Source organism: Panthera uncia (genome assembly GCF_023721935.1).
Source record: "Panthera uncia isolate 11264 chromosome A1 unlocalized genomic scaffold, Puncia_PCG_1.0 HiC_scaffold_16, whole genome shotgun sequence".
In the NCBI taxonomy this organism is placed as follows: Eukaryota; Metazoa; Chordata; class Mammalia; order Carnivora; family Felidae; genus Panthera; species Panthera uncia.
In genome coordinates this window covers 48,882,639-48,909,610 of record NW_026057576.1, presented here as the reverse complement: position 1 = coordinate 48,909,610, position 26,972 = coordinate 48,882,639, and the positions used below count along the sequence as shown (strand labels likewise).

Here is a 26,972-nt window from a genome sequence, read left to right as displayed (position 1 = left end):
TATGTCAAAGGAATGTTGTGACAATTAATTGAGATGTATATAAAAGGTTTATTTAGTAGAGTGCCTGGCACATAGTAAGTTCTCAATAAAACTTAACTGTTACAATTATTAAAATCAGCCGGTGTAGGTAGCCATGTGATTTCATCTCTTTGTACGGTTAATTCAGTTCGATATGTCATTCAAGATGTGAACGTTATTCTTAAGAGCTGAGGGAGAGATCAGTGTGGGAGGAGGTTGGGTAGGGAAGGTTTCTTGGATGAAAGTGTTTTTAATCAGGGCTTGGAAGAAGTCTTGGGCCTGAGTGAACAGGGAGAGGTGGCCAGCTGCCTGGAAATGAGAAAGACCTGGCTGGGAGCTCATAAGGGCTACTCCTGGAGATCTTGTTGCCTTCTTGGCAATAAAGGATTAAAAGAGCAGTGAGTGGACAGATGGGAAGACAGGCCTCAGCCTCTAGGGGACTATTTAGGAAATGACTTTCTTGGTGAATGTGGTTCTGGTCTGAGTGATCTCATAAGAAACAAGTTGCTATGCTATTTACCCGTTAGATATCTGTATACTTGGTCTCCTTCTAGGCCATGGAAAGGCCTCACTCCTTCTGCTTATTAGAAGTGTTCTGCCGTTAGCAACAGCCTTCTACATATGCTTCCATGTGCCCGTGTGCACACAAATATTCACACCACGCTCACATTTACACTCGTACACTCTTTCACACATCATTACATACCCACTTTCAGACATACTCACACATACGCTCATACATACTTGCATCGACTTGCACATATTCACAATCACACACCCCACAGGCACTCATGCATGCAGTCACATATACTCGCATATTCACACACACACCACAGCATACGCACACACTCATGCACAACCGCATACCTGCACACTCTCCAGTTACACAGATGTGCATAAACACACTGTGCACATACAAGCAGTCACATACACTGCTCACACCTCCCCCCATACATATATACAAAAACACTCATGCACAAGCACATTTTGAAACACCTCAGCCTATTTATTTTCACAATATGACATAATATTAATAGACAGTTTTCATAAAATAAGCTAAAAACAGCCAGATAACCTATTCTAGTTAAGAAGGAATCTCTACCAATAACAGTAAAAAGGCCACATAGTGAATCTCTTTTATTTGTGTGATTTCTCAAGCTTTTTTTTTTTTTTTTTTTTAGGAAAGCCTCCAAGGTTTTTTTTTTTTTTTTTTTAACGTTTTATTTATTTTTGAGACAGAGAGAGACAGAGCATGAACGGGGGAGGTGCAGAGAGAGAGGGAGACACAGAATCGGAAGCAGGCTCCAGGCTCTGAGCCATCAGCCCAGAGCCCGACGCGGGGCTTGAACTCACAGACCGCGAGATCCTGACCTGAGCTGAAGTCGGCCGCTTAACCGACTGAGCCACCCAGGCGCCCCAAGCCTACAAGGTTTTAAAACTTCTCTTAATAGACAACGGGCATGTAGTGTTTCTGTTTTTTGTTTTTATTTTTTAATTTGCTTTGGGTCATCGTAGTGCTTTTTAATAATGATATACATTGTGGCTATAAACCTTTTTAAAATAAATAAATCCACTGTTGTTTACCATATCATTTCTAGCTTCTCAGCATTCTCAATTTTACTCTATTTTCTGGGACAGCCGTCTGGTTTTCAATTGGTCTTATAGATTGTTTTTCGCAGTTTGGTAGTGCTTAGATTAATCTTCCAAGCCTTTGGGTTTTTTAAACCTTTGATCTTTGGAATCTCTGAGACTTTTTCTTCTAATCAATGACTTTCATTTCATTCTCTTGCACTCCTACTTGTTTTTTCTAGGAACGTTCTTTTTCTTATTTCGGTATTGCCTTTCACATTCTCGCACGCTGCTTCTTCTGCTTCTGTGCTCCGGCCGTGAATAGCTGCACATGCAGACAGACAACTAAAATTCATGATAAAAAGCCTGACATCATTTCCACAAACCCAAATATACATTTGTCATGCTGTGCACCTAATGGTTGTATCCATCACCAAAGCAATAAGCGAAGCATATTAAGCAGACATACTGGTGCTGAGGATCGATCCTTAGGAGAGTACAAGTAAATACAGTATTTCTCAAATAGATAAACACCACCTGAGTTTCCATCTTACCAAAGACAATTGGGAGCCATAACGAGAACCAGAATTGCTTCTTTACGGGTTTCTTGGTTTTCGGTTGGGTAAAGAAGGGTCTGTAATTGAGATCAGGGCCATTGGTTCCATGATGGTCAAACAGGGACCAATAATGGCAGTTAAACAAGTAATATAGCTCATCTCTGACCCAGGATAATATTATTTAGAATCAGAAAATACTTAGGTAAGTAGGTATATTTAGCTTTTTTTGGAACTGGGTCTGTTGGCCCAGTTAGGCAATTTTAGACTAGCTCACTAAGTAAATGTGCAGGGACCTAGAAGTGAAATTGTGCTTTCCAAGAGGTTAGGGAAGGGCCAGGGTCTGTACCTGTTTGCTTCGGGTGCTGTTTCTAGCTACCCTACTGTGTCCCCAAGGGACACGGTTGCTAGGGTGCTGCACATTCCTAGGTGCCCAGCCAGAACGGCTGGCCTGTTCCATTGGCAGAAACTAGTCCAGGCTATCATGCTTCAATTCAATTTTTATTCTTCTCTTTGGTGTTGGTATCATTGGTGGTTGTGGTAAAAATAGCAGTCACAGCCTTTTCTATGGCTCCTTGCAGCAAATAAGGGCTTCACATGAATCCTCTTAACTTTTTGAGATGGCTCGAACGACCCTTTCCACTTGATCAGTGGGAAATGGTCTCAAAAAAGTTAGATCGCACATTCAAGAGCCATGCTTCTCCCTCTCGTGGCAGAAGTATTTACTGAACATCCACGTCGCCCCACATTTGTTAGCGCCCTTATGGTGGAGCATAGGAGAGCCAATGCAAGACTCTGAAGTCCCTCACCCTTATGGGCCTTTGTTGCCATAGTGATCTAGAAGCCACACCTTGAGATGCTCTGGATTCTAAGATGAATCACTGCTTGGAGGGAGCTGCACTGGAGGGCTGCCACACCTGCTGGTGCTTTTGCCTTTAGTGAGAATCTTTGATGTATTTAGTTACCAAGATTTCATTTATTACTTATTCTGCGACCTAGCTTAGCTGATAGTAAAATGATCCTTAGTTTTATCTAAGTATGTGGAGGTTAAAAATATGTTTTTGTATATATCAAATTTAATCCCCACAAGGATTCTGAAACTTAAATGTTAGATTGATTTCTACCTGATGACTGTAATAACGATACTGTTATTTTCAGATTATTTTCTGCTCTTTTAGGACTATATACCTTTCGTTCATAGCATTTATCACAAGTGGGATTTCATATGTGTTTATATAATTCTTTGACCAATGGCTGTCTAAAATTTAAGCTTCAGGAGGATACTGGGTTCCTAATTTGAACTAGATAGTTAAGGCCTATTTATTGAATTCAGTTAATAAATGAGTGCTGGTATCAGCAGCAAGTGAATCTCACAACTATCGGCAAGGTACAAAGATTCTTAGAACCAGGGAATTTGGTGGCAGGATTTGAGTAATCCATGGCGTTTGGCAAAGGGACCTTGATTAATTCATCTTCACGATATGGATATATCTGCCTCTGGGACAGGATGGGCCATGCACTTGGGCCAGCATATCCACCCTTATGGCATTTTGATATGAGGACTATCAACTTCAGGCTCTATATTTTCATGTCAAATATGATCTATATTGGTGAAGAGCCTTTATACCTAGTTTATTAATATAATAGATTCTGATGGTATGCTAACCTTTGTCACAATTACTCTGGGGGCACAGCCAGTTTCATTGCATTTTATGCTTCAAGACCATAGAGAAAATCCACAGCTGCTTTGGTTATAGTGATGTCAGTACTCGTGTGACCATTAGACTCTGAACTTTTGACACTGTAGTATATAATTACACCTACTAGGTGTTAGTACAGGTGCTGGTCTATGGCTTCCTATAAATACTGAGTGAGTGGCACTCTGAAGGAACACTTCTTTTTTTTAATTTTTTTTTAACGTTTTATTTATTTTTGAAACAGAGAGAGACAGAGCATGAACGGGGGAGGGGCAGAGAGAGAGGGAGACACAGAATCGGAAGCAGGCTCCAGGCTCTGAGCCATCAGCCCAGAGCCCGACGCGGGGCTCGAACTCACGGACCGTGAGATCCTGACCTGAGCTGAAGTCAGCTGCCTAACCGACTGAGCCACCCAGGCGCCCCTGAAGGAACACTTCTATATGCAATGCAACTGCTTACACAAGAAAAATGACCCCCCCCCCTTTTTATCTCTTGGGATGGTGGATTTATGCTGATCTAGCCACTTTTTCTTAAGTTGGTCTTTTTGGTAACCTATAGTTATTTCTGAGACAATTGACTAGACCTAGTGCAGTCTGTGCCATGGAACTGAGTGACATTAATTGACAAATAGGCGGGTTAATGACTCCGATGTTATTAAAACAGTGCACTAATGATCAACACCAGTGTGCTGACTTCAAAGAGAACTCTTGGAACCAAGGAGAACTACAGGGATAAAATAAATGCAAAACTCAAAATTAGCATATGTTTTCTCTGGATTCAACCAGCAACACAAATCCTGCTCAACTGTGTAGATCTGGCCACCATGGACTTAAGGACACCTAATTCGGTAACTTAATCACTCAATCTAATGAAGAGAATGCAACAGCACTCTGCTTATTTGGACCCAGGTCCTCTTATCTGTGCTTGTGAACAGGATGTGTGATAACAAGATGTCAAAGCAATTGGTGCTTTGTTGGCTGAAGGAGGGCAGTCTACTGAAGCAGACAGAAGGAACAACCAAGGGTATGTGGGAGAACCATTGCCAAGGAGGAGGTGGTGGCTCCAATCAGAGCGCACTGACTTATCATTTGAGATGGGGCCATCAGCTAAGCATGTCTTACTTGTGGGGCAGAATCACAGGGCTCCAACAGTACTTAGTCTAGTGTCTTTATGTCAAGTACAGGCCAGACAAGGGAGCAGAAAGGTGTGGAGGCACAAAAGCTGATCTTTTAATCATACTGGTGCAAGTTGAAGGGAGTCACTGTTGGCCAGGTACTGATCCCTCTGCTCGGAGAGCAGGAGTTCTTGCCCTCAAGCTCACAGGAAGCAGAGTGTCATAGGATACCTTGTTTAGGAAAACCTCTTCATCCCCAACCATGCAGATATTTAACCTTTTATCTGGCTCCTTTCATAATTTCCTGAGCAAATCCTTTCATGCGAAGTTGCTACGCATATTATAGTGTGGGAGTTACTGCAGTGACTTATGGAAGCGTATATTCGGGAAGGGAATAGAGAATGGGATGTGTTTCTTGTCTGTAAGTCTCAGAGCTTTTCTCGGAATACAGAGTGAGGCAAGAGTTAAATGAGAATAATTTAAAATTCATGGTTTGAGAAATAGATTCTGAATGAGGAAGATGAACAGTCCCATGAAAAAGTAGGAGGAAGCATAGAAGTTTCCATCAAGTGAGGTGAAGATTATCAGTGGATTATGCAATGAGATGGGATAACATTGCTTAGCAGTTGATTTTTGCTAAGTCTCTATAGCGGGAGTTATATAAGCAAAGGAGGGCCCCCCCCCTTTTTTTATTGCACTGTTCTTTTTTCTTTTCCTTCTCTTAAATTTCTTTTAAAAGAAGCCTAAGGAGCAGCATGCAAAGCATTCAGAATAATGCAAATTTACTCTCAAGTGCTGATAAATCTAAAATAACCTTTTTTTTTTTTTTTTTTTGCATTTGAACCAAGTACATTTCCATGTACTGTGGAAATTCTTGTTTTGTGGTAGGTTGTGTCACATTTCTCACAATAAGCAGACTTCAACCAGCTTGGCCATTCCTGAAAACGAGGCCCAAAACATTTCTTTCAAAACCTTCCTTTTCAAGAATCTTTCTTTGTGTAGTCTCATGCAAAGTAGTGTTGGTGGCAAAGAGGGCTTTAAAGGAAGAAACACACCATATGAATAGCAAGGAATATTAAGTCAACCCAATTCTCCACTCCAAGAGGCAGAAAACAAGCTTTCTTGCAAACCAGTGGCAAGAAGTGTTTTTTAGACGAGAGGAGTTTGGGAACGGAGGAGGGGAGAAAGCCTCCTTACTCCACACCAGGACAGTGCACAGGGCATTTAATAAGAGTGGTAATGATAACAAACATTTACATAGCACTCATTTTATGCCAAGAACTTTCTGAGCAGTATTATCTGTATGCAGGTCAGTGAAGCCTCCCACACCCCCACGACATAGCTCTGTTTTTATCTTCTTTTTGTGTAGGAAACTGAGGTACAGAGAGATGACAGGACTTGTCAGAGATCACACAGGCGGTGTGGCCTACTATGGTTTTGCCAGCTTTGCATGTAGACAAAGACAAGTGTTCAGAGGATGTGATTTGTGGTCTCCCAGAAAGAGACCTCTCACCCCTACCCCAGTCAAAAATATTTCCGTGATGCTTTCTGAGATTCGTATCTTGGCATCTGAAGACTGACAGATAAAAACTTCATTTGAGGTAAGTAATAGCCTGTGTTGAAGGGAAAGTCTCAATAGATGAATCTGTTTCTTTTCCTACATGACTGAAGGAAAGGTGTTTTGAAGGAAGGAGGAAAAGGAAGCTAGGTAGTGGGTGGGGGGGCCTTGCAGGGTGGGGAGAAGGCAGTGAGGGTGGGCAGCCGGTGGATAGCACCCTCCCCTCCCCGGGGATGGTGTAAGAAAGGTAGAAGGAGAGGCCAGAAGAGGCCAGTAAATGGGCTTTAAGAGTCAGGCCCCTGGGTTGGTTAAGTGTCTGACTTCGGCTCAGGTCATGATCTCGCAGTTGTGAGCTCGAGCCCGCATCAGGCTCTGTGCTGATGGCTCAGAGCCTGGAGCCTGCCTCAGATTCTGTGTTCCCCTCTCTCTCCTACGCCTCCCCTGCTCGCTCTCTGTCTCTGTCTCTCTCAAAAATAAATAAACATTAAAAAAAAAAAAGGGTCAGGCCCCTGAGTTGGAAACCCTCTTTACCACTTGGTAGGTTACTTACTTCAGCTCTTAAGTTCTCTCTTCCTTTACCTCTTGGGTGGTCTTAAATTTTTAACAAGATGCTGAGGGTAACATATTTTAGCTCAGATGTTAACACAAGATGAAAAGCCAAAGTGCAGAACACAATCCAGAGCCAGGCTGCCGAGGCTTGGGAGGCTCGGGGACTCATTCGTTGGCAGTGTGTCTTTGGACGTGTTGCTAGAGCTCTCTGTAATCTGGGACCCATTACAGTGTCTACCTCCTCATAGTATCCAGGGGGATTGGTTGAATTAATATGACCTCGGCACATAATAATATGGCTATTTCCATAGCAAGCACTCAAAAAAAAATAACAATTGACATCAGTAAGCAACGTATAAATTAGCCTATTTAGATTATTTTCTAGCACATCCATGCCTTTTAATGGTACCTGTCAGCCTATTAACAAGCTCTCCTTATTGGCTTTGAACTTTCTTACACCTGCTGTGAACTCTTTGCCTGTTGTTTTGGTTAAATTCTCTCTTACTAAGCATAATGTTAGTTCAAAGTGTAATACAGTGGGTAATGAGGTGACATTTCATTCTTTTAGGCTTTGAGAAACAATCATCATAGGAATGAAAGATTCTGTCCTTGGGTTTGGATTGACAACCAAAGGGTGGAAGTGAATTGTATGTGCCTTGTTCTCTAGGTTATCAGGGAATGGGTTTGCGGCTTCCTGAGCTGTGTGTTCTGATGTGACACTTCAGAGTTTTATTCCAGAGTTTTGTTCTAGAGATGCAGAAATGCAAGGAATCTAGCCAGGTATCCCCAGGCACTGTTGATGTATCCATTTACCAATATGTATTTGTTACTATTTTCTGGAAATATCTGTAAATGCTCTTGGTGCATTTTTAAAAATTTTTTTTTAAAGTTTATTTATTTATTTTGAGATAGAGAGAGAGAGAGAGGGAGGGAGGAAAAAGGGGAGGGGCAGAGAGAGAGGGAGAGAGAGAGAATCCCAAGCAAGCTCTGCATCACCAGCTCAGAGCCCCATGCAAGGATTAAACTCATGAACCAAGAGATCATGACTGGAGCCAAAACCAAGAGTCGGTGCTCAACTGACTGAGTCACCCAGATGCCCCAGTTTTCACCTCCATTTCAATGTGCTCTGAATGGCATTGTACACAGGGACATTGAGAACAAACATGAAATGCTGGCAATCATATTTTTCTAGTCAGTGATTGTTTACTCATCTATCCATCCACTTACAACATATTTATTGAGCATCTATTATGTGCCAGGAATCATTTCGGACACTGGGAATTCAGCAGTGTCAAATCCTTGCCTTCAAAGTGCTTGCATTCTAGGGAAGGGTGAGAGAGAATAGCCAAGGTCAGTTACGTATGCGGTGATAATGCACAGAAGACTGGTAGGGAGGTAGAATGGCTAGGAAAGCATAACTGAGAGGGGTGCTTGAACAAAGACTTGGAGGAGTTTGGGAATGAGCTGTGTGGAAGAGCCTTTCAGGAAAAGGAAACAGCGGATTGGGCTCTGTGCTGACAAGAGAGTGTGTGGCACATGTAGGCAGAGCAGGAAGGCCATTGTCATAGCTGCAGGGGAGTGAGTGATGGGGAGTGATGGGGGAATAGAGTCAGAGAACAGGGAAAACCAAAGGATATCATGGTAAGGAATTTGACTTTACTGAGGGTGGCATGGGAAGCTAGTGCTTGGTCTCAGACAGAGGAGTACAGAGTCTGATTTTCACCTTCCTGGGATCACTCATGCAGCTGAGTGAAAATAGACAGAAGGGGTAGGGAGACAACACAGGTCAAAGTAGAAAGGACAGTTAGGGCACTCCTAACATGATCCGGGGAGGGAGGACTATGACTTGGATCGGGATTCTGGCCTGGTGGTGAGAAGTGGTTGGATTCTGGAAATATCCCAGAATGTGAAAATGGTACATACAGTCGCTCTGAAAAGTGGTTTGGCAGTTTCTAAAAAACAAAAACAAAAACAACCCCCCCCCCAAACAACAAACAAACACAAAACCCTAAATATACACTTATCATGCAGCCTAGCAATTGCACTCCTGGGCAGTTATCTCGGAGAAATGAATACTTATGTTTACACAAAAACCTATACAGGGTTATTCATAGCATTTTCCTATGTAATAGTGAAAAACCGGAAGCAACCAAAATGTCCTTCAGTAAGTACGTGGTTAAACAACTGTGGGACATCCATACCATAGAATACTATTCAGCAATTAAAAAGGAAGAAATTAGTGATACATACAATAATTTCTTAAACTCTTTTAATGTTTATTTACTTTTGACAGGGAGAGAGAGAGAGAGACAGAGAGAGAGCAGGGGAGGGGCAGAAAGAGAGGAGACACAGAATCTGAAGCAGGCTTCAGGCTCTGAGTTGTCAGCACAGAGCCCAATGCAGGGCTTGAACCCATGAACCATGAGATCATGACCTGAGCAGAAGTCAGACGCTCAACTGACTGAGCCACCCAGGTGCCCTGATACATACAATAACTTCTAAGGACTTCATGGGTAACGCTGAGTGAAAAACAGCCAGTCTCAAAGGATCACATGTTGTGTGGCTCCATTTACACGACTTTATCAGAATGATACAATTAAAGGGATGGAAAACAGATTAGTACTCTGCAGGGGGGAGGCATGAGGGGAGGTGGATGTGATTATAAAGTGGTGGCATGGGGAAGTCCTTTGTGACAATAGACTAGCTCTGTATCTCGCTTGCAGTGGTGCTTACAGAAACCCACATTTTTTACTAACTGGCATGGTACATGTACCCCAACGTTGATTTCCTGGTTTTGATGTTGTGCTATAGTCATCCGTAAGATGCAACCTCAACGCAAACTGGGTGAAGGGCACGCGGGATCTCTGTACTATCTTTGCAACTTCCTGTGAATGCATAATTTCTTCAAAACAAAAAGTTAAGCAATATTATTAGCAGATGTGGGGAGAACCATCAGGGGAGGCAGGGAATGAAGAGGGTTCTGAGGGTCAGGCAGAGTTGTGGTTCTTTCGTGGGGTCTTCTGCATTCTTTGGCATTCTTGATAGTATTCGTGGTTCCTTTTCAATTTCCGAAGTTGTGTGAGGCGTAGAGCCCTTTAATAATAATAGAAGATGCTGATGAAGGCAAAAAATAAGCAGAGTCAACAGAGTTTGCTGACCAAGCTGATGTAGGGTAAATGGAAAAAGGATCTAAAGATTACTCCAAGAGTTTTGGCCTCAGCAACTGAAGAATTCAGTCGCAATTAACCGTAAAGGGGCTAATTTGGGGTTATGTATCAAGAGTTTAGTTTAGTTTTAGTCATGATAAATTTAAGATGCCTATTTGACATCTTTGGAAATCATTAGCACAGAAATGGTATTTCGAAATACAAATCTAGATGAGATTACCAAGGGAGTGAGTATGGAGAATTTAGGGCCGAGCTTGGGATACTCCAACATTTAGAGATTTGGGAGATGAAGGGCAACCAGGAAGGAAGATCAGGATGGACTGTCCGGACAAGTAGGAGAAAAACTGGAGAAGAGCCAGTGAAGAGGAGTTAAAAAAAGATAGTTAAAGCCTGTCACAAAAGCTGCTGAAATGTCAATGCGACAAAGACAAAACCATAGTTTTAGCAATGTGGCAGGCATCGGGGACCTTGATGGAGCTTTGAGAGTAAAAGTATGAGTGGCATAGATTCAAGTCACGACGCAAAGGGTTAAGTTCACTGCTCGTGAAAACTTCTGGGGAAACTTTGCTAGAAAGGGAAGGAGAAAATGTGGAAGTAACTAGGGAGAGGTCTGGGTTTTTAAAATTTTTCCTTTTTTAAGATGGGAAGGAAAGGGTATGTCGTGTCTGACGGAGGCATCTAGCTTAAGAAGGAAAAATGGATGCTGCATGAGAGAGGAAAGAACAGCTGAAGAAATGTCCGAGAAGAGGCAGGAAAGCCTGGGTTCTAGCGCGCAGGTGGAAGCCCCGGCCTTTCTCAGGAGACAAGGAGGGTTCGAGGGTACAGACGTAGATGCACAGGGCAGCGTGCGGACGTGCGAGCTCGCAGGAGTTCTCTTGCGGTGGACCCTGTCTTTCCAGTGGAAGAGTAGGCAAGGCCACAAGCAGCTGAGGGTGAGAGTGGGTAGGTGGGGCTGGACGTTTGAGGAAAAAGGGGAAAGTGGGAAGGAGAGCCAGGAGGGATGCCCCAGAGGAGACTTGCATGCTTCTTGGGAGTGCCTGTTAGGGTGGGTGATCCTGAGTGTGGCCATGGGGCTTTCAAGAGCACCTTTGTTCAGCCACAGCGCGGACGCTGTATGCAGTGAGATCCTTCTACCATTACTGCCGTGTATCTGTCGTCGCAAGGGCTGTACTTCCCGGGTAGTCAAATATTCCACATCCTGCAACACTTGTGACCTTGTGTCTCTCTTTATTCTTTGAGCTGAGAGGTTAATTTTGAAATCATGGATTTTGGAGGAGAGAAAAAGGGAGAAGAGACCATGCCTCATGAGGGGAGGTATGGAAATCATAGTCAGGCGAACAGGAAAAAGAACAGTTGCATATTTCATCAGTGAAGGAACGTGAAAGGGGTTTAAGTCACTAACATGCAAACAATGGCCGTTTTAGCTAAATGAAAGAGTCGAGATATTTTTACTTGTGTTATATTCACTCAAACAAATATTTATTGAGAATCCAGGCACCGTGCTATGTCCCAGGGATGTGACAGCAGATGGTCACTGCCCTCGAAGAGCTGTAGGTACTGTGCAAGCAGAAATGTGAAAAGCGTGGCGAGTGCAAAAAAACAGGGCTGGAAATACACATTTGGGAACCAGCAAGGGAGGTACTTGAATCCCATCTGGGCAGTGGGTGGAAGTGATTCAGAAGGAGGCTGAGCTCAGGATGCTTTTATTGAGATTTACCGGAAAAGGGAGGGATACCCAAGTGGCGAGCCTGGGGTGGGGGTTAGAAAGGCATTCGTGCAGAAGGTGAGAACAAAGATGATGGGGCAGAAGGGGACAGAAGCAGGGAAATAAGGGCTCCCTGGGAGAGTCTGTAGGGCTTGTGGTCAAAAGGCCCCAGTGTGAGGGCCAGAGTGGAGAGGAACCGTGGGTGAGTAAGGACGAGAAGAGACGGGTGGGAGTAGGTTTTGACCACGGCCCCGCGTTTTATTGCAAAAGCTGTGTTCCAGCTGCATCTTGTGGCAGGACTGTCTGGGACCTCGGAGGGAAAGCGGAACTGACCTGAAACAGGGAGGGAGGGGAAGAAAGTCAGCTTACTGGTAGATGTAGCTTCGAGAGTCCCCAGGGGGTGAGGCTCAGCACTGAACCTGCCTTTCTCGGCTGCCTAAACCTGGATCAGAGTTTGTACAACTTGTCAGTAAGCTGGTGGGGAGTGATGGAAGAGCCCTGGACTAGACAGACCTCGGGAGGCTTGGGTTCCTGTCTCTGATGCAAACCCATTGGGCAGGTCCTTTACCTCTGCACCCTACTTTGCTCATCTGTGAAACAGGCTCAGATTAGTCGTTCCCAAGGAATGTTCTCTTGTGCTGTGTGTTAAACCTTAGTGCCTCAAAGGCTATGGTATTTCATTCCCCCTGGATGCCCACGTGCTAGGCCTTTTGCATGCATGTGACCTGTCCTAATCCAGGCCTCTGGTGTAGTGCATTTGTGACCCGTCTGCACCTGGCCTCCTATTCTCTCCTTACTTAGTGTTACTGGTTGCCACGGAAGGTTTGGTAGTTTTGCAGAGAGGATGCTGGGCTGTCAGACTTGCGGGTGGATGCCCTGACAGGAAGGAGGAATGTGTGTAATAACCATGCAGATGATGATGAAGATGATGGTGATTCTAATAGCCAATGTTTATTGATCACCTACATTTTAAAAAATATATTATCACATTTAATCGTCACAACAACCCTCTGGTATGAGCATTTCCATGATTTGCTTATACCCGTGGTTCAGAGAAGTGAGGTAACTTTCTCAAAGTCACACAGCATTTGAATCCATGTAGTCTGGCCATGGGCCTTCCCTTCACTATCACAGCAGGCTGCCTCCCTATGTATAGGACTGACAGCCTTGAGCAGAGTGTGTGTATTGAGGGGAGAAAGGGGAAAGATGGCTGAACGTTGAGTCCATCATTCTTGCTGTTCCATGGTAGGCTCCCAAGTACCTAATGCTACCAGCAAGTTATCCTCTCTGTCAGTTGACTGGCTGAAAACTTTAAGGGTTAATAACCAGTGCAAGATGAAACTTACGGCTGTACCAGCAATGTCATTCAGCCAGGACAGAATCACTTTCCAGGGGTTACGGGCCTTCAACTCAGTTACAACGATGCAGGGAGTTTGGAAGCTGCACTCTTGCCTCACTTTCCTCCCCGGCTTTGGAGGGCGCCCCCTTGCCCCCTTGTTACTTCAGCCTCCTCTGGCCAGACAGGAAACTCACCACGATGGGACACATTTTGTCCCGTGGGTCTGTTTACAGAAGGGAAACATGTAATTTGGAAGCAGTTACAAGCTGATTCTGTGACCGTTCATGCCATGGAAGGTAACCCGCGTTTGTGTCGTACCTGACAGCTTGCAAAGCGCTCTTTTCCGATACAATTATGGTTAACATTCACTGAGTACCTACTAGGTGCCAGGTTCTGGGCTAGGTAGTTGTGTGATTTCATGCAACCCTCCCAGTAACACTTCGAGTCTGGTTTCATTGTTATCTCCATGTTACAAATGAGGAAACTGAGACACAAAAGTTAAGTGAGTTGTTTAAAGTCACATGGTTAGTATGAAAGGGATTTGACTCAGGCCAAAATGATCCACTATAAAACAGGAATGCGGATTTCCCGTTTGTTTTAAGGAAATTTCCTTTGTTTGTCAAATTCAAGATGTGGCAACAGGGTTATTAGAAGTTTTCGGTTTTATGAGGGACTCTAACTACAACTTGAAAGATGAAGAACTTTTTCCTTCTTCAGAAATCAAAACCTCCTCTGTCCTGCAAGGAATCTTTAATAATTTTCAGGTCTTTTCGCTAGCATGCCTTGGGCCATTTTTGTAAATAATTATCCCTTTGTTAAAAACATCCTACAGCAGAGGTCAATGGGTAAAGGAAAGAAATGACACATTTCTAAAAATCAGCTTTCCTCTTTCAAGTTCTTTTCTGGCCACTTCTTTTTCCTGTTGTGTAATCAGGCAGTTTTCGGTTTGATGAGGCAAGTCTGCTGTATCCTTTTGCTATGGATTTTGGTGGTTGGTCTTTGCTGATGTTTTGGGGCCAAAATTAGGCCGAGGGCCCTCTTGGCCGCGTTAGTCTCTCCTAGGCACTTAGCGTCCCCTTAATGCTCGGTAGACGTTAGTTACCGATGATGATAACAAGGTACACAACATTAGCTGTTCCTGCTGTTCAGCTTCCCTCTTAGGGGAGAGACAGCAAGAAGCAGAAATGATGGCCACTTCCCTGTTTAAAACAAGGCTCCTTGGGTGATGCAACTGTCCATTACCCTGTGAATAATCTATTGTGCTAAGAATGGAGGGACTAATTTAATTTCTCTCGTGCTACCAGGATCTGCAGTAACTCATATTATGATGCTACAGTGGCTTGCAGTTGTCTTGCTGGAGAATGACTAAGAATTTGGAAAATGTAATCCCTTGTGGTGATGCTGTTCATATTTTTTTTCACTCTGCTGACCAACATTCCTCTCCCTTAGCCTCCAGAACTCTTCATGAAGCCTGTGTGTGTGAAAGTGATTCCGGCTCTAAGGCGATGAGAGCTCTGTGCTTTCCCTCTTGTTTTGTTTTTTGTTCTCTGCCTCCTGATGAGCCCTGTGGCTGCCTGGACCCATTTCACACGGTGGCTTCTAAGCCTGAGATGGATCTTCTTCTATCAGTGTTTTCACTCTGCTGTCATTTCTGTTATCAAAAACAGTAGGGAAAGGCTTGACTTCTAAAACTTAGAGTAGGCTTAGAGAGTAAGTGAACATATTTGCTAGTATGTGTAAGTGTTGGGATGCTGAAAGTGCTCAGTTTTTAAGCAATCCAGGGATCTGAGTGCTTTATAAATATTTAAGACTGTCTTGTTTGGACGTTTGAGAGACTAAAAGTGATGGGTAGATTGTGTGACTGCATTGATTGTTCAGTTCAACTCTTGTTCAAGGCAGTTGTGAAGGGAGAGTCTGCTGTTGGGGTCCGTGCATGGGTACGGGATAGAAGAACCCCGTTTTCCATGTTCAGACAGGGTGTTGTGCTCTGAGGAGGAGAAACCTGCCCTTGGGATTTGAGGCGGCTGAGCACTGTCTTGGGCTCTGGGATCCTTGCCTGTGTTTGGGATGGTGCCAGGGGGCGTGGGGGGTGACTTTGTCCTTGTGCAGGATGGATTAGCTCCCTTGCTAAGTGACCTGGCAAATGGGTTGCAGAGCTTGGAGCATCTTGGCGGGGAGCCCAGGCTTGCTGGAACCTGTGGAGGTTAATTTTGTGTGTCAACCTGCCTACATGGGGCCCAGTTGTTTGGCCAAACACGAGTCTAAATACTGGCTGTGAAAGTACCTTTTAGATGTGATTAACATTTCGATCAGTGCACTTAGAGTAAGGCAGATTAACCTCCACGATATGGGTGGGCCTCGTTCAATTAATTGAAGGGCTTTTGAGAAAGCACCGAGGTCCTGGAAGAGAAAGGAATTCTGCTGGCAGTCTGTCTGTGACCTCGAGACTGCAATATCAACTCCTGCTGGAACTTCCCAGTCCGTCCTGGACCTGCCAGTTCCTACCATCACTTGAGCCAATGACTTAAAATGAATCGCTCTGTGTGTGCGTGTGTGTGCGCGTGTGTGTGTAACAGTTGGTTTCGTTTCTCTGGAGAGCCCTAATACAGAACCCTACTGGATCCTCAGTGGAGACTTCAGCATGTGTTTCTGACACTGTTGGAGGAAATGTCACCTGGGCTTCAAGTGTGGCTGCCCTTCCAGGGTGGCCTTGAGTCCCCAATTTACTCAGGCTGCCTTGTGGTTTGGACTTCAACGTCAGTGGATTGTGATAGCTCATGTCCCTTTGGCTTCCAGCTCTCACAGGTGACAGATGGCTTGTTTGTATTTGCAGACTGGGATTTATTAGCCTACCCTGAGTATATGGCAATGTCTCTGAATCTCTGTTTTCTGTCTCTTAAGGATTAGGTAGAGAGGCATCATTGTTTAAAGGAGGTCAGGAAGACCTTTTGGTCTTCCAAAAGGTTGGAAGAGTCCTTTTAAAATGTTCTAGGAGAGCTAACATGTGTGATAAATATTATGCCTATTTAAATGGTCTGATGAAAATATTCCTTTGTAACAGGGGAGAAATAGTAACCATGCAGACAATTCCACTGATTGTGTCTATTTCAGTTCCCTTCATGTGCTTAGGGTGGACCCATCTGGGAAAAGCCACCTCCTTCATGGACCTCCAGCATCACTGGACAGACCTAAATGTGGCTGAGGGAGTTAAAGCTTCTTTGTGAAATGGAAATGACAGAACATATTATTCTAGAAAGTTCTCACACTTTCATTCATGACTGGACACAAGTTCTCAACTGGAATTGTCTCCCAGAGGCAAAAATCCCAGGCAGAGAGAGAAGTTCCCAGTTTATTTTTAAGGGAATGGTGCAAAAGAATAGAATCACCCCCGCCCCCAGCCCCTGCCCCGACAAGGCATAACACATTTTATGGTTCTCTGGGGAAGGATCCTTTCCCATTGCTTTTTCTTTGCTGTGTTTGATTTAGAGCATGCAGCATCTCTCTCAAGTGTGTTTATTCCTTTTGGTTAAGTAGTGCCTGTGACGTTTACAGCCTAAAAGAGTAAAACGTATCTGTCATGTCTTAAAAAACCTAACCAACCAAATTGTCTTTTGAGACTTTTTGATTTCTTAATAAAACATATTTTAAAAAGTTGAAAAGCCCAGATTTTTAACTATGTATCTCAAAATAGTATTTTATTTTATTCAGGAAAAAATTTTAATGGATTAATCTTGCTTAATAATGTCTTTATTTTTAAGTTTTACATTACTTGAGGACCAGCCTTGGGATATTGTGATATATTAATAATATTTAATGTAAAATAGTTTCATCTATGTGTATAGAACCTGAATATTTCCTAGATTTCACTAGCTTATGGGAGTCACCTGACCCAGGTGACTTTCCTGGTAGTAATCCTCTGGTGCTATGGATTAACAGCCATTTCTTTCAAGAGGCAAGCCCTGATGTGTCATGATTATTGTATTGCTCAGGGAATCGTCCAGAAGACAGAGGAGGAGAGGGACCCTTGTAATACAGTCACTGCCTGGGGGGCTGCTGTCCTTGTGCTCTGCCTGCTGCCAGTCCCAGATGTTGCTGGGAATCCAGCTGTCCTGGCCTCTCTGGTCCAGTAGAGTGGCCTCTGTGTCTCTACTTGGCATGCAAGACTTGGCCTTGACCTCTCATGAGCTGGAGCATTTATCCTTGGAGTTGCCATGGCCGGGAATTCTGCCTCCTGACCCCTGGGACTTGCTCATCTCACCCTTTGGTCAACAGTAAAAGGCCCTTCCTTCTAGAGCCCCTCCCTCCGTTCTTGGCCATGCGGGTGTGTGGGAGCTGTCTCATGAGAGAGACTCCAAGAGATACAGCTATTTCCATTATTTTACCAAGTTCTTCTGGCAAAATTTGCACAGCAGAGAGGCTTAGGGTCTTAGAAATACAACTCTGCACATTAAAAAAAAAAGTCTTTCTATATGTTTCTCTCCTTTTTAGGGTGCATAGCAGTCCTCCTCCCATCATTTTTGTGGCCCAGAGGAAGAGTAAAAATGGAGACTAACATATAGAAGTCTAAAGACTTAAGAGTATAAATCAAATGAACATGTTATATAAAATGTATCTTATCCTTTTATTTTATATTAAAGTTTTTATTTATTTATTTTGAGAGAAAGAGAGAGAGAGAGAGTGGCATGAGCACAAGTGGGAGAGGGGCAGAGAGAGAGAGAGAGAGAGAGAGAGAGAGAGAGAGAGAGATGGAGAATCCCAAGCAGAGTCCTCACTGTCTGAGCAGAGCTGGACTTGGGGCTCAAACTCATGAACCATGAGATCATGACCTGAGCTGAAGTCAAGAATCGGATGCTTAACTGACTTGAGCCACCCAGGCGTCCCTCTTATCCTTTTATTTTGACAAATATCTCTTTATTACAACAAATCTTCTATTTTAAATTTTAGCCTTTTAATGTTTCTGAATTTGTTTTATATTTTCTATCATGATTTTAGCTTGTTTTGAACCTCGGTGATCTAAAGTATAAAAAGATAAAATATAGTTTTACTAACAATATAAAAGATTTGAACACATTTAAAAAATAAATGAAAATAAATGTAAACCCTGAAAAAACTCTTTTCATATTTTCAAAAGGACAATTTTTTTCTGAAATATTAAAAAAGATGTACTGAAATTAGATAAAATTCCAATTGGAATTAATGGCTATCATACATTGCAGTGAATCTTTTAAATAGAGCTGGCATTAAAATTTTCTGCATATAAATTAAATCATTTAAATATGACCATAAAAATAAAACTATTATTACTTCTGGTGTTCAATGTCCATCTACTTGCTGGGCGTAAAGAAATGATATTTTGCTTCATGCATGTCATGTCTGGATCTCTATGTATAGCTTAAGAGTATAAACTTAAATATGCATAATTTAAGAGTAACACGAACTATTGAATACGGAAGGAAGTCCCTCATCTTCCACATGCAACTGTTGTGAATGGTGGTGTGCTAATTTGCCAGTGCCTCCAGAACCTCAACTTGGAACATGAAGAAAAGGAAGACAACGGATGCTTAGTAGCAGTGGGAAACGATATGCTTTATTATGCAAGAATCCATTATTTCATAGTATCAGAGAGGATTATGACACGTTTTTTAATTTGTTTTTCCCTTACTTAAATACTTGGGCTGCTTGAATCCTCCCTGTGCTCTGAAGCATTGTCAATCACTGAAACTGGCAGTGGCATAGACCATACAACCTTCGTGGCATTTGGATACAGTTGTTGTGTCTTTCAAAGACAGGGCCAGAATGTGAAGTTTCCCTGGGGTTTGAATGGCACTAGTAATGAGAGCAGATATCTAAGACTATGGATTGTGCTGAAATTCTGAGTCCTGGATCCCAAGAGACAGAGATACCCAGATGTTCTTTACTGAATTCCTTTCGCTTGGGTTCAAGGCCTTACGTGCCATCCAGAGACTGAGTTTTGTTTTGTTTGTTTGTTTATTTATTTATTTATTTATTTATTTTTTAACGTTTATTTATTTTTGAGACAGAGAGAGACAGAGCATGAACAGGGGAGGGGCAGAGAAAGAGGGAGACACAAAATCTGAAACAGGCTCCAGGCTGTCAGCACAGAGCCTGACGCGGGGCTCGAACTCACGGACCGTGAGATCACGACCCGAGCCGAAGTCGGACGCTTAACCGACCAAGCCACCCAGGCGCCCCCAGAGACTGAGTTTTAAAGGGTGGGTGTCAGTTTATTGCCTTGCACTGTACCTGCTGGCACCTTCCCTTTGAGTAGTCAGGGCTTGTGCTAAGTCTCACTCATCACACCAGCCTTTCATTAACAGTGCTTTTCTCTAAAGCATCTGTTTTTCCCTGGACTTCTCCAGCAGACATATTTAATGTACATGAATATCGTTGTCACTGTTCAAATCCTTTCTTACGGAAATGTGGCTAGAACCTTTTTGCATGTCCCTGAACATCCTATGATGGTGAAAGATACTTCTTCTTAGGGTTTTAGGAAAGACCCTAAGTACTTCAGGAGAGTTGCCTAAATCCACATACTGGCCCAGCACCATCCCAGTTTAATGTACCAGAAAAGCATGCTGTCACATTTAAATTATCATCTTTCTAAATGGTTTCTTCTCAACACTGTTGGTCTAAAAAATGACAACATATTCCAGATATTTAATGTGCTTTGAAGATGGTCTGCTCCTTGGTTCTTCTAGTGATCTTACTTCCACATAGGAGGTTGTCTCCACCCCCGTGTAAAAATGGAGACAATTTCTCCTTGGGCAACACCCGCGGTTTCTAGTCTTTTGGCTTCTCTGAGAAGGCCTCTCTCCCCAGCTCATCTGTAGCCATGCAGAGCAGATCCCACTCAGATAATTTATAAGAGTAGAGAATTTAGGGGCCCAAATGATTTCTGGCTGAGACCAAGCATTTAACTTTCTGGGTATCATTCGTCTGTACTGTATCTCTCACCAGTCGTAAACTCTGATTGTAATTCTTCTTCAGCCACCTGTTTTCACACCAGTGCCACCTTTTCAGCGCCTCCCTTAAGTGTCAATTTCACACCCCTTGGGGCCCTTCTTCCCTTTGCCTTCCCCCACCCTCCATATTGAAATTGGCATGGTGGCCTAGGGCAGGCCTTGAATCCTAGCTCCACCATTTGCTACAATGTGACTTTGGAAAACATCCACCCTCTCCAGAAGCGTCAGTTTCCTCATTTATAAAGTGAGGATTGTAATGCCTACCTCCTAGGGTGGTGGGCAGGATTAAGTGAGATAATGCAGGTAAAGCACTCGGCAGAGATCTGACACAGAAGGACAGTAAATAGTATCTATTGTCATTTAGAAATCCCTCCCCCTTGTTTGTCTTCAGGTTGTTTCACAGCTGTACCTGAACATTGGCTCCACTAAAGGAAGAGAATTGAAAGGGAATTTGAATTTCCAAGCCGAACAACAGAAGCAACAGTGTTGCCATAATCTGCAGGCTCTAACTTGAACACAGAAAAGCAGGATGCCTCCTCAGAGATAAACTGCCTTAAGAAAGAAGGAGATTGTTCCACGGATGTTATCAAAGCTTAATGAACTAAATATTGTCCTTCTCTCCAGGTATGGGTTTTGGCACTATTTCCATTTCCAATGGAGTTGAAGTTATTCATAGAACGTTACCTTTTATAAAATCCTGACAAGCAAATCCCCACCAAATCCCTAAAATGGAAAAATTCAAACCCAGTCCATCTGGCTCTCATGCTGTCTTAGCCCTACCCCCACCTCCCAATAATGATTCCCTAGGGCAGTAAGGGTGGGCAGGCGGGCAGTGTGAGGACCTGTGCTGCTCACATGTGGTTTCTGCAGGAAAAGAGGTCACACGTTGCTTATGAGGAAGCTCTACTTCTGGCCCTGCAGGCAGTTTGCCATCCCAAACCCAACCAGCCAACCAAACAACGCCCCCACCCCAAGAATTTGTACCTTAAAGGAAATAGAACTTGAGGTAAATGAGAAAAAAAATAAATAAAACATCTATTCAAAGCATCAGATGCCTTAGTGAGCAGAAGAATGACACCTTCCTGGAATTAAAGTAATGGAAGCTGTCTTTTAACATGTTAATTGTCTATCTCTGCTTGCTTCCTCTTAGCTTTACCCGGTACTCCTGAAAACTCACAGCGTTCCCTCCCTCCTGCTTTTAATCGCGCTGTTCCCAGGCCACAGCCCTCTCTGTAGCTGTCCAGGAATCCTAATGGTTCAAGGTCTTGCTGGACTTTCTATTCCTCCTGAGACTTCCCTTCTTCCTGCTGCCTTTTCATTATTCTATAATTTTTTTCAGTTACATTTTTAACTATGTAGGAGCAAAGACCATGTCTTGTAGTTTTAAAAGGCCACATCTCTTACAGTGCCTGGTTATAGTTCTGGGCACACAGTAGATGTAAATTGAATACATTTTATCTGATGTTTCGAAGACCTGCCTTTTACTTGACCAGAAAATAAGAAAATTTTGCCAAGTCTTTTATCCCTTTCAAAATAGAATTTTTAATTAAAATGTTTATTTTTTTATTTTTGAGACAGAGAGAGAGAGAGCGAGCGAGCATGAGTGGGGGAGGGGCAGAGAGAGAGGGGGACAGAGGATCCAAAATGGGCTCCTGGCTGACAGCAGAGAGCCTGATGCGGAGCTCAATCTCAAGAACCCTGAGATCATGACCTGAGCTGAAGTCAGATGCACAACCGACTGAGCCACCCAGGTGACTCCTTTCAAAATATGATTAATAAGACTTTGAGAAAAACCCTGCTTCCTTTATGTTTTAAAATTTCTCTGCTCATAGGATTCTCGGATTAATGCAAGGCTGCATCCTGGACAGTGAACATTAGAACATTAGAACATTATACTTTCAGGTAAGCAGGGAAGGGGGCCAGGTGTGCCTGAAAGTCATCTGGAAGAGTGAGGATGGTAGAAACACCAAACTAGAAAATAAAATTCGTAAACATTGTAGAGGTTTTACTGTTACCCTAAAGATCATTCCAAATGTACCAGACAACAACCTCAAATTCCCATGACACTAAACAAGCAGGGCTTCTGGCAAATCATCGCTTTTCGCTTGCCTGTTTTTCTTGATTCGACAAAGAAAACAACATGTAAATGGGTCTCAGCGTAGTGGCCAAAGGAAAAAGGAAAGCCTCAAACTCAGAAGGTCGTGAGTGTGCGATGACCTTTAGTTACTTTTCTCCTTTTTATCTGCTGCTGTTTGTGATTCAGGAAAAACGGCTCTTCATGTTGTCCAGGCTAAACCTGCTCTGGCTTTCCTTTCCATTTTTAAAAGGCTCTCAGCAGATGCTATCTTCTGGAAAACAAAACAAAACAAAAACAGCACAAACCCACAGATCACTCTCCCTCCCTCCCTGTGTAAAACCTGCACGCTCTGAAGTGAGAAAACAGTGGTTCTTCTGTCTTTTTATTTCTCTGTGCGCAATGGTAACTTTGGCTGTGTGCTTACGTCTCATAGAACCTTCTTATTTTAGGGTATTTACATTATGTTCTTTGTTGCAAATTCACATTAGAGAATATAGCTAGGGAAGGTTGTACTAATTACAGCATAAATCATTACAGTGGCTACACAACAGAGGCAGTTGATAGATGGATTATCGAAAAGGAAACGCTCTATCATCATTTTCTGTTCTCTTGGCAGAAATGCCATTTATATGAGGCAAGCAGGTCTGGTTAGTTCTGTTGCTGATTTTAATCCTTCCTATTTTTCCTTCCTTCTTGCCTCCTCCCCCGCCCCTCCCATTCTCAGCCTGCTATGCAGGGGTTCTAAGGTATAAAGACATCCCAGAGTCCAGTATTTGCCCACTTAATATAGGAAGAAGGACACGGGCTTAGGTCTGCTGCTTTCGTTAAGATCAACTTGTGTAGCCGCATTTTAGCTCATGGACACAGAATCAAACTTCTAAAAATGTTTGGTTTCCATGTTTACTCCACTCAATGTGATTCTTGGTAGTGTCTGACTCATTATGTCACACAGATTTTTCCACATATTTTAACATGTATTTCCCTCCAGTCCTTGTTGAATTAAATTTCAGTGCTCCTTAGTTCTTGCTGATGATTCTTTTTCAGGAATGGTGTAATAGTAAATTAAAAAAAAACAAAACAAAAACACAGTTCCTGGGAAATCTGACATTTTTAAGGCGTGTTTTGATTTTGCAAGAAAATGAGTGTGACTTTTTTTTCAGTCCCTGCCCAGCTATTTGAGAAAAATCAGAAAGTGGAAGCTAGATAGGGGCTAACGTGTGTCCCAGTGTGTGATGAGGAATAGTCAATAATCACTTGTGAAGCCCCTGGAGTTTGCCTGTCACTATGGAGACAAATAATAATGTATCTGTAATACTGTATCGGTAATATTATCAATAATATTAGCTGGAGTTATGAACACCTTTGGTTTTGAAACGAGCTTTGAAACCCAAGGGTAATAAGAATAGAGCAACCAGGAGTTCAGGACTCACAAAACATGTATACCTTGGAGTGAGGGAAAGACCCACGTCTATTTGTTCAGCTTGCAGAAGAAGAGATCAAAATGAGATGTGAAAAAGGGAGCAGGCTCTGTCCCCATTGTCCCTCAAGGCCTTCTAGAAATAGTCTAGCAGAAGTTGGGTGACTAAGCTTCTGGAATGTTCATGCAAAATTCTTTCACTGGGTGAGAGCATGGGGCAGATGGTATCTGTGGTCCGTCCATTAGACATGGAGAGAATTCAAGTCACCCAGTGGACAAAAGCACAGGATGTCATCGGGGCCGAAGCTGGCAGTCTGGCATTGAGACTTTCTGGTGGCGTGGGGCTCTCACCCCATTTCACATAGTGGTTCCCCTTGCTTCCGGTTTGCTGTGAGCTGTGAGGGTGTGGTCCCAGTTCACAGCCAGGGAAGTCAGCAAGCAGGCACCAGGGGAGGGGGCTGCTAGGAGCCAGGAGCACCCAGGCTACTGTCACAAGTCAGGGTCGCATATTTTGTCTGGTCAGACGGTGTGGGGAATTTGTTTATCGTTACCAGGCCTAAGTTATTCTTCCATTAGGATCACAAGAGTTTCCTCTTGCTCATTTTAGAGAAGTGAGGAGGGTGAAAGTTCAAGGTGTTTGTGGAGATTGCCAAAGAACACTCTTCTAAAAGCTAGAGACCCTTTCAGTGAGGCCCCAAGCACAGTGTGAACGGAATACCAAACATCAGTTAAGATCTGTGTGTCATCCAGGGAGTCAGCTGTCATGGAGATTTTCACTATATTGTCACTAAGGCATCACAGAGACAGCCTAGTCCTGGAATGGCTTTGGTGTAGCAAAGCCCATAGGAAGAAAAGAAAAGGCAAGTGTGGGCTTCGGAGAGTGAGAGCGATATATGAGAAATACATGGATGTATGGGGAGGTGGAGGAGAGAAATCACTACGGGATGGGAATTTGAAGCATGGAAATAGGAAAGGAAAAAGAGACATTCTTTGGATGCTAACAGATCAACTAAAAAATGAGATTGACTAGGGCACCCGGGTGGCTCAGTCAGTTAAGCATCTGACTCTGGATTTTGGCTCAGGTCATGATCCCAGGGTCATGAGATTGAGCCCCGTGTGGGGCTCTGAGCTGGGTGTGGAGCCTGCCTGGGAATCTCTCTTTCCCTCTCCCTGTGCCCCTCTCTCACTCTGTCTCTCCCTCTGAAAGAAAGAAAGAAAGAAAGAAAGAAAGAAAGAGAGAAAGAAAATGAGATTGACTTATAGAAACAGAGATCCCTATTAACTAAGTTAGAGGAGAAGCAGTAGAGATAATTCTGTTCCATCTAAAATAGGAGTCAGCCTCTCTTCTTTCTGTGCCTCATCTTCCCTGTGAAGCAGGGCTCTTCTCTGATGACAGGTGTTACCTGACCCACCCCCACCCTAAGGTCTGAAAGTAGACACAGCCCTTGGTTCAATCCAGGACCCAGGTAGGGCAATCACACTGATACACACTTGAAGTAGACTTGATTTCTCCCCCAAATCAGGTAAAGGATAGCTTTGTATCCCAAATTTCATTTTAGTAGAAATCAGGAAGTTTAAGAAGTCCATGGGAAAGGACATTTTTCATTTCATTTGTTTTCATTTTGACAACATTTGATCTGAAACACAAGAACCTAGAGGTGGTTTTTAAAAACTGGTAGTGACAACAATAAAACACCTGTGAATGAGATATTCAGGCTAAGCCAGAGACCAGTCTCAGTCCCGGTTTCCTGTGCAGCGGGGGAGAAGGATACCCATCTTTGTGGAAGGGGAAAGAGAAGTCATGCTTGTTGAGTGATGCCCCCAGCTCAGGAACTGGACCAAGCACTTAAATAGCTGCAATCTCATGTATTCACCATAACCTCGAAATTACGTGTCATTATTTATTAGTGTTATGCAAAAGAGGAAAATGTGACTTTGTCACATAGGAGAAAAAGAATATATAGGTACCATGATATTTTGAACTATATCCTCCATTTATTGGGTATTTGGGGCTTGGATTGAAGCCTAAGTGTCTATTCTTGGCTTTCTTTTGAGAAATTGCCACCTCGTCTCTTCGGTGAGAGTACATTGATAGCCTGTTATTCCTGTCATTGTCACTCCCTGGATGCTACTCCTCTCACTGAGATGGTAAGAAGGGCTGGAGATCTGTAAGCCATGGTTCCCCGCGATCCTGAGTCTTCACCTGTGGCTCCTGAAGGTGATCTCTGAGGAAGCTCGGGTAAGCCTTGTAGGCAGACAGTGGGACATCTCACCTGACCCTCTACCAATTCAAGTTAAGCAGCTCTTTTACTTCTGATGGAGAGTTCCTGTGGGAGCAGCATGGAGCACATGTCTCCTCCCTGTGAGATCCGGTCTTAGAATGTGGTTAGGGACTGAACTGTGCCTTCTCCAAACCCTAATTCATATATTTAAACTCTAACCCTCAATGTGACTATATTTGGAAATGAAGTCTGTGAGGAAGTTGAATAAGGTCATAAGGGTGAAGCCTTAATCCAATAGGACTAATGTCCTTTTAAGAAGAGGAAGAGACACAAAAGATTTCTTTCTCTCCCTGTGCACAGAGCAGAGGCCATGTGAGGACACAGCAGGAAGGCAGCCATCTTCAAGCCAGGAAAAAAAGCCTTTCCAACAACCAACCCTCATGGCACCTTGATCTTGGACTTCTAGCCTCCAGAGCTGTGAGAAAGTAAATTTCTGTTGTTGAAGCCACCCCAGTCTGTAGTTATTTTGTTGTGGCCACCTGAGCAGACCCATACAAGTGGCTTCTCCCAAAAGCTGAACCTGAGACAAGGGTTTGAGTACAAGTAGGTTTTTTTTTTTTTTTAAGTTTTATTTATTTATTTTTTTTTTTGAGAGAGAGAGAGAGAGAGAGACAGAGTACAAGTGGAGAAGGGGCAGAGGGAGAGGGAGAGGGAGACACAGAATCCAAAGCAGGCTCCAGGCTCTGAGCTGCCAACAACAGTGCCAGACCGGACGTGGGGTCCAAACTCACGAACTGAACCGTGAGATCATGACCTGAGCTGAAGTCGGACACTTAACTGACTGAGCCACCCAGACACCCTGAGTACAAGTTGTTTTTTTGAGGTATGATCCCAGGAGCATGGGGAGACAGTGGGGGAAAGGAGGCAAAGAGGCAGAAAAACCAACGAAACATGCAGAACGAGTGGACCGGGACTGTGAGAAATCGAGCAGGTTCTGAAAGAC

The 26,972-nt window shown here is 43.4% G+C and overlaps 1 long non-coding RNA gene across 1 annotated transcript; it reads left to right on the top strand.

Moving 5' to 3' along the window:
- The first annotated feature begins 5,797 nt into the window (after window positions 1–5,797).
- LOC125933874 (uncharacterized) lies at window positions 5,798–26,477 on the top strand. The gene is made up of 2 exons (XR_007461134.1): window positions 5,798–6,553; window positions 20,645–26,477. It is a non-coding gene; the product is annotated as an uncharacterized LOC125933874 (long non-coding RNA).
- The last annotated feature ends 495 nt before the right edge of the window (window positions 26,478–26,972 follow it).